The sequence below is a fragment of the Dermacentor andersoni genome, chromosome 8 (genome assembly GCF_023375885.2).
Source record: "Dermacentor andersoni chromosome 8, qqDerAnde1_hic_scaffold, whole genome shotgun sequence".
Taxonomy (NCBI): Eukaryota; Metazoa; Arthropoda; class Arachnida; order Ixodida; family Ixodidae; genus Dermacentor; species Dermacentor andersoni.
In genome coordinates, this window is record NC_092821.1 from 141,423,808 (window position 1) to 141,432,294 (window position 8,487).

Here is an 8,487-nt window from a genome sequence, read left to right on the forward strand (position 1 = left end):
GATGAAGACTGAGGTTCACTCTAAGATGAATAGAAATTTAACAATGGTCGAAGAAGAGATGTCACTGGGACCAACGTTTCGACAAGGGGACATTGTTGCCCCGACGAAGCAAGTCCGCTTGTCGAAACATTGGCTTTAGCGAACATCACTTGTTATAGCGTTGTTAGTCACTGTTCTCTATGAGTGCAGTAAACGAACAACGCGGTATGTGCGCAATTTCCCAGCACGAGCATACGGAAGTTCGGCTACTTGGTTCGCAGTCAACACGACGTACAGAGCAGACGACGGATTACGTGGTCGTAGAGTTGCCGTTTGTAGACTCGAAGGAACACGTCGTACAGAGCAGACGACAGATTACGTGATCGTAGAGTAGCCATTTGTATACTCGAAGGACCACGGCATACAGAGCAGGCGACGAATTACGTGATCATAGAGTTGCCGTTTGTAGACTCGAAGGAATGGTTTCCCCTTGAGCATGGTGGTAACACGATTCCAGTCATAACGTGCGGGCCGAGTCGATGAATAAGTGTTTGCCACGTCAAAATGCGACGCTTCTCGGCAAACAATATACAGGGTGTGTAAGTGCACAGTTGGTGCGTGAATGATAAAGTTATGTATAGACTCTGCAACGTCTAAGAAGGATACCCCCATGGAGGAAGGAAAAAAAGACTAGGAGGAAACGTCACGTGACAATTTTGAAGCGTAAGTAGAAAATAGAAAGGGAACGCTTGTTGGAAATAGGTCTCCGCCTCTTGATAGACAAGCGGTAATTTCTAGCCGCCGGGCGCGAGGAGAGTATGGGTGAGAGTGGAGCGAAGAGCGGGTGGCGAAGACCGAACCTGACGAGAACGTCACTAAACAACACGGCTTCCGAGATCAGGTTACTCGGAGGCCGTCTTAAAAGTTACCACGAACCAATGTCCTGAAAAGTCCGGAAACTTTGAGGGTCTCTCCCCCCCCCCCCCTTCCAAAGGGAGGAAGGGGCGACGTCATGGGAAGTTGGCTCGCTGAGGCTAGCTGACTGACGTCATGCTCCCAACTAGTTTCTTATCTTCCTCCATGGCTATCCACGATGGTACTCGCACTCCGGATCTCGAAACAGCCCTAGAAGTGCACGATACTCGACTTAACTGCCTTACCGTGCCAAACACACTTAAGCAAGCGCTTTCTCGTAGTAACACTTCAGCCAAAGAAACTTGTGTGTGCGAAGTCAAATCTCTGAAAGCATGTTCACTCCCTTTGCTCACTTCCTCCCGACACCCCAGAAATCGACGCAAGCTGTCGCCTATATACACCTAGCAGCTCCAGTTTTTCTTATTTCTTTCCCCCTTCCGCATTTGTTTCTTTTACAAACGCTGCCAAGTACAAAATACAGCTGCACAACCGTCGGTTGATACTACTCGCGTTCTGCATATTTATTATTTTTTTTGTCCTCGACTATGCCAAACAAACCGTTGAGCGACTTTCGTGACCGTAGGTGTAGAAAGTCCCAAGTTGTTGTTTCCGAAAGTCACGTTCCTCTTAGCATGCCGCTCAGGTGCTGTCGAACGCTTAAGTGTGTGGTGCGAATTGTGAACAGAAGACACACGTGTGTAGATGGCAAGCGGCATATATTTATATATATAGGCTTAATTATTTCGGTGCGATGGTGCCGCAACGAGTGCTTACCAGGACAAAAGTAGAGTTTTAGCTAAACGTAAGCGTGTAACTTCGGGCGTGTTCTTGCATTATAGTAAACCAGCGCGCAGTACATAAATACGACAGAAGACACCGGGAGACGAGAGCTGAACGTTTTCGTCTGCATCCACAGATGTCGTCTGCCAAGCAGCTATGCACTATATTTAGTGCAGCTTACCGCGCCTATAGACTTGTTACGGTGATTCCCAGTCGCAAGGTAGCAGAGTTTGAACCACTGCTTTGTGGAAATGAAATCGCCGTCAAAATTATACGCCAGCGGCTAAACTAACTATTCACAATCTTCGATCACTAAGTCCTATACACACTCTCGTGACGCCACAAGTGTCGTCGCCAGAGCATCCGTTCGTGTAACGTTTAGCTAACTCCCTATAGTGTACTGTGTTACAGCATTTTTAACATTGAAGTGTTCCGTTTCATCCTTCGCGCGCGACGTTTGCGTGTCTCGATGCCCGTTTCTCCGCAAACAGTCGCGTGTTAAAAGCAAAATATGAGAACATAGCAACGCAAACTCTAGTCCTTGGTAGTATATATAGCGTACTAGAATAATATTCTGGCACGCCGCTTTGGTAGCTATATATACAAGGTGCTTTGATATGCGCTAGGTGAGCAGTGCAGAGGGCCGTCGAAATAGCAGGTCAACTTATTTTCCCGTACCAGAATTTCGGAGGCGCACGCAATGAGGCATAGTATAAGCTCAGCTGTCACATGAACGCATGCGTGCCATGCACGACTGAAACACTAACGGGACAATATTCAAATGCAAACACACATGCACGTGAGAGATGTGCTGGTATTGTTCATGAATGTCTAACGAAGTTGCCGATGGTTCTTTATTCCCGTACGAAAGAGACGCGCGTATACTCGCCTTAGGGAGCTCATGGCAACGGCACAAATGTTCGTACTCAAACACGATGTCCTACAGTTCATTTCTGAATTATCTCGCTCGAGTTTCATATTTGTCCATGCGTGCGCACATACTGGATGCCGCGATCCCACTTATAGGTGGCCTTCAATCTAGCCTGTAGGCCCTGCCTCAAAGACGCACTAAAGATAAAAAATTACTTGAGCTGTATGAGTAACTTGTCCAACCACAATATCAAAAAAGAAGTCACTCTTACCGCAAGAAGAGGCTTAGCAATGCGGAAAATAAGTGCAAAAGCGAGCGACAGGTGGTGCTGCGGCCTCGAAGTTCCGGCAGCAGGGAAAGTTCCGAAGTAGGGAAAGTGACAAAAAACGGGGACGTACAAAAGCAAAGTTCGCATTAGGGGATCAGAAAATGTGGTTGTGGGAGTTGATAGTGTTTTCTTTTTTCTTTTTTAACTTGGGTAGGAAATTAGGCAGTATAATAGGTTTGGTGGCGCAACCCACTGCCCCGTTCCAAAGGAGACGCTCATAACATCCATCCACCCATCTGGCACCAGCTCGCCGCGACGTTATGGTGGCTAGCGACGTCATAGATTTGACGGCTTCTTGCTCGAGCCAATAGTTAATTTTGTGCTGGTATGGGCAACATTGTGTTCTAAAACAGCCAAGGACTGAACTACGCTGGCTTCAAGAACTTCCCCCGAACCGCAATCTTCCAAATGCGAAAAAGAAAATCCTTTAAATCCGCCACATCACGCTGACGTGCCGGTACTCGAGATCTGAGGCGAAATTAAAAACAAGGAATGCTAATCTTCATCTGCACTTTTTTTTTGTAATCAACACGTGACGAAATTAACGGAGATAGTTTTGAAAGGATACTTGATCAGTCTATTGCGTTTCGCTTTATACTGCCCTTTCAATCGTCAGCACTTCACTGTGGCAACGCGTTGCCGTCATGGTGACGTCTGCTGCACTGAGCGTCCGACTATACGATTCCGACTTAAACAGTGAGCACATACAAAATAACATACGCACCGTCGGGGCATGCGCAGACGCGTTTACGAAGCGAATGGCCAATTAGAGATTATGGAACCCTTTGGTAGCGAACACGCTCTCTATATAGGAAAAAACACACACACAAACACGTACTTTAGAACTTATATGTGCCATAGAAAGCTTTAGCGAGAGAGCGTGCATCTTTTGCGAGCGAAATTAGATAAATTGAACAAATTAACAGGTTTAACACAAGCACTGCGCATGCTTGAGTTTAGTCTAACGACACTGCATTGCCTGTTCGTTGTATAACCAAGAAAGCGCGTTAGACGACTGAGAATAACACAGCACCGGCACTTCTGGAAGCAGTGGTTTTTTAGGCCTAGCTCTTGGGCGGCGTGCCTCGGTGCAGGGGCGAAGCATTTATCGCGTACTTCTTTCTTCGCACACATTTTAAGTGTGCGAAAGCACGAGTTTGATGTTTTATCGTTAGTCCTTGAAGAGCTCGGCTTAATGTGTTATACCGATGGATATTGTTGTAACGATACCATAATTACCGGCGCATCATGCATTGCAGGACGCAGACGACGTGAGACAGCATTCACGCAGTTATAGATGCAGATAGGGACCATCGGTGCTATAGACTGTACGAACAGCTTCTTTACTGTTGCGGGCTAACCGTAACTATAGGAGGTCGCCGCGAACCGTTTCCGTGTATGCTGGGTATACCCAGTGAGCCCAGAGATATATACCGCGCATGCGCAAAAATTTCGCAGCCGGTCTTGCAGACGTGCTCCGTAAACTATACCCCACAATGGAAATTTTTTTCGGACTTTGCGGTAACTTGGCTTCGACATTCAGGGCATCATATGATATATATGCACAAACTTCGAAACTTTTGAATGGCAATCTGGGGTGCATATGCATGCTGTAGAGCGACGCTTAATTATCTAAGAACCCGGTTACATCACTTTCACCGGGCGGTTGGCACTGTAACCACAGAAAACTTCAAAGCAGCAACCACACGACGCGCATTTCCGGCGTGTATTCAGCGTATAACGTCGCCCGGCACTGACGCGTCTATTTTTTTCGGCGGAGAATGATAGTGCTGTGTTCCCGGGACAAGAGCTGCGCCACAGTGATCAAAGTTTGCAGATAGCTCGTGGTGCGCATTTCAGCGACGATAAACGGCGTGGATAGCGGGCAACGTGATGCGAACCCGCTTACGCTTAAAACACGCCGGAAATACGCGCTCCGTGTAGCTGGCGCGCGCTGGTGCTGATGTAACGGCCACCTCAATTGCGATACAAAAAAAGCGACATTTCACGTCTGTGCGCCCTAAATAGGCACTTCGTCCAGCCTCACTCCTTAGGCCTTAAATCGAACCTCGTGTGCAAGTAACGCGATGCTGTCACCATTGAACAGAAACCGCGCAGCGTTGTCGCAGCCAGAAACTTCTTCGGGGGAGGAGGTATCAATTTGACCGGGGACGGAGAGGGGGAGCGGGGAGCACGGGGACTGGGCATACAGGACCCACATAAACTCAGAAATTTGTGGGGAAGGGGCACGTGCCCTCTCTGCAACCCCACCCCTTGTCTACGCCACTGAACCGCAGTGAACTAAAGTTGACTCGGCCGCCTTGAATGATGATTGTTCCACGCCCCTTTGCTCATGCGTCGCACATGACGTCGTGCCGAATGCAGTGTTTTCGAAATAAACGTGCTCTCTCAACTTGGCAGCGACGACGTCATGACTCCATAGTTCCGAAAATTTCAAATTGTCCCGATTTGTGTCGGTTATAGTTGCTCCGAACGGAACATACATAGCTGTACTCTAATAAAGCTTATTGAAAGAAAAAAAGTGTAGCGCCTGAATCTTTGCTCTTTCCAACACGCGATAGCAGGATTAATACGCCATGATCGACGGAACTGCGCACTGAAAAGCGTACGTGGGTCCCCGATTTGTGTGGATTCACAGAACAGACGAGGACACGGACGAAATCTGTGACGTCACAAGATAAAGAATCTGCCCTTCGGCCAATGTTCATAACGGTCTGCCAGTCAGAAGATGAATGGAAAAAGTAGACGAACTCTGCATGGCAGGTCCTGAACATACGCCGGCCCCGGCAGCTACGCTACTACGATCAAACTGCTACACTAAAAAAAAAAAAAAATCACTGCAAACACGTGCGAATGCCTTCTCTATCTGTGTTCAACAACAGTACTGATATCCCAGCTATAACATATGCAGTTTTACCTAAGTCCATATGCCGAACACAAACGCCAGTGGGCTGCCACAGGTCGGTGACGTCAAACCACGTGATGCATCCCATGGAGAAAGGAAAGGAAGGTGAGTTATTTCTTCGCTCCATGGCTCCGCCTGCCGCTTTGTTAAACACCTCCCGGAGCGATTCACAACGTTTGCCCCAAAGTTACTGGGTCCCTAACTTTGGGTATGGGCCGAACCCGAACGGCATATCTGGGTTTGGGTCTTCGCACGCCCCTTAACGACAAACTTGAAAAATAGCATGGGTGCTCCAAACGCCCCAAACCTGCTTTGCGCAGTCTCAACGCCGCCGTGAACCTCCCAGAAAAGTCGCAGTCTCACCCGACAGACGAAGCATCGTTTGCGATAGCTAATTAGCGGACAGCTATATGAAGTAAGGATGGTAGTTCTATCGGCCATATAATATTGTAAACATAGGCATACTGACTAAATTAACAAGCACGGTGTCACGCGCGCACAAGCCAACATGAACACATCTCTCTCGATGAACGCAGAAACTCTGCCAGAACGCTGGAGTGAGGCCGCGCGGCAGCAGCAGCGAGCGAATTGACCTTAGTGCAGCCGCTCGCATCAACGCGAACTACGCCGCGAAAACACAGCGCAGTGCGGTCTCTGTACCCGTCGCAGATGGACAGCGGCCCGGCTGGGCTTGCGCGGCCGCTCGGAGTAGAACGCCTCTCCCCCTTCCCCTCCCCCGTAAGCCTTGCGTGCGACGGAAGGCGGCACGCTTCCTCCCCGCTTTCAGCCGTTGCGTGCGCGAGACTGAGCCACGATCGCCTGCTCACCCTCGCCCGCCTTTACTCGCACATAAGGCATACGGCGCGGGGCGACGATTTTATCGCTCTCGGACTTTATGCGGAACCTCACGGCGACGCCGACGGCAGAAATGCGCCTGGAGTGCCCATATAATTGATATCGCAATAAAACGCGTCACCGCGTCCTCGTTGAAAATAATAAACTCTCAGGTATAGTTTTCATCCTGTAAAATATTACGAATTACATTATTTCATGTTTTCTTTCTCTGGCGTTATTTCATTTTCCTTCCGCTTGCAGGAAGGGCAATGCAATCGCGCGACGTTGTACTTCCGGTTGTCTTGGAGCCAGCGCACGAAGTCTCTACAACCTGTCCAGTAACTGCCTGGCTGTCGATTCCCTGCGAGAGCTATCCAAGCAGCATGCATTGCGAGCGTTCTGTCACAGCAGTGGGAGTGTCCGGTATCCTGGTAACCGCAGGCGAGCTGGGCGTTTTGACGGATGGGCGTAGGTGTAAACTAAAGCCCCTCTATACTACTGCCGCTGTGATGAAGGGGCCTTAGCTTAAAGGTGAGCGGCCTGAGTGACCTGCACGGTGCAGTTACCCGGTGGCATCGAGGTAAACCAGCCAAACACAGAGCTACTATTGGTGTAACCAAGAGTAAAACATTTTAAACATTTAAAAAGACAATATGTTCACGATTACACACCTACTGAAAATTTACACCAGCAGCAAAGTATAATACGCTTAGTTACTGCCATATTAGCTCTGTGTTTGTCTGGTTGAGCTTTGTGCCACCAGGTGAATGCACCGTGCAGGCCTTCACGTATGCGCCTCCGCTCATTAAGTAAAACGCCCAGTCCACTTGTGCTTGCGTTTAGCCGAATAACAGGCACACTAAACTCTCCATTGAGGTAGTATTCCGCCGGCGTCAAGTGAGGTCCACAAATGCGTAGAAGCTGGCGCCGATCGGATACCGGTACAGCCAGATAGATGTGCTGCAGCCAATCCACTTGTAAGTTGCCTTGCAGAGGGATACGATGTAGCAGCTTGATTGCTAGATTTGCAGCCCACAATGTAACCAGGGCGATCCATGATGTTCACGAAGAGAAAGCTCGAGACAAATACTGACCGCACAGCTCGCGTCGAGGAGATGAATTGCTGCATACTGGCAGTGCTTGAGCGTAGTGATAAATTGTCGTTGTGTATTCTCTTCCTGTTACATTCTTTTATAGGAACAAATTAACCAAAGTTCGAACTATTACAAACGACATTTGTTCATCATAAAGTTGGAAAATTATCGACGACGGTCCCGAGTAGTAAATTGGATAGCTCGCCCAAGTGACGTCAATTGGACTAACTCAGGGGGCGCCACCGCTGTAATCGGTAGTGATGCAATTTTTAAAACCGTATAATAAATGACATGCTTTATGTGCAGCACATAAATGTGTCACTTAATGTTCAGAAGGACCTAACAACAAAGTATGTTTGTACAAAATCATCAAAATTGTTTTCGGATCCCTTTAAAGTACATTAAAGCAGTCGCTTCTTGGGGCACCCTAAGCTGTGAACTCCTATCCTAAACTTCCCTAACATAGGAACAACGCTAATGCGAAGGACGCCCAAGGATATCGAAAAAAGGTTTCGGCCAGAAGCTCATCACATTCATTACTCCAATCGTGGCGCACGTGTGTGTGGAAGTGAGAGAACGATTAGGTCAGTAGAAGTCTGCAGAGGTCAATGATTAAGTGAAGCGGGAGATAGAACGCGCAAGTGTCGAGCCTCTGGGAGTTTCCGCTTATCAGTAACGAGCCCTTTTGTTTTTGGACGGGGGCCAAACGACGTACGAGAGTCTGATAACCCAGAATGAGGTCCCGAGCACTCGGTTTTCG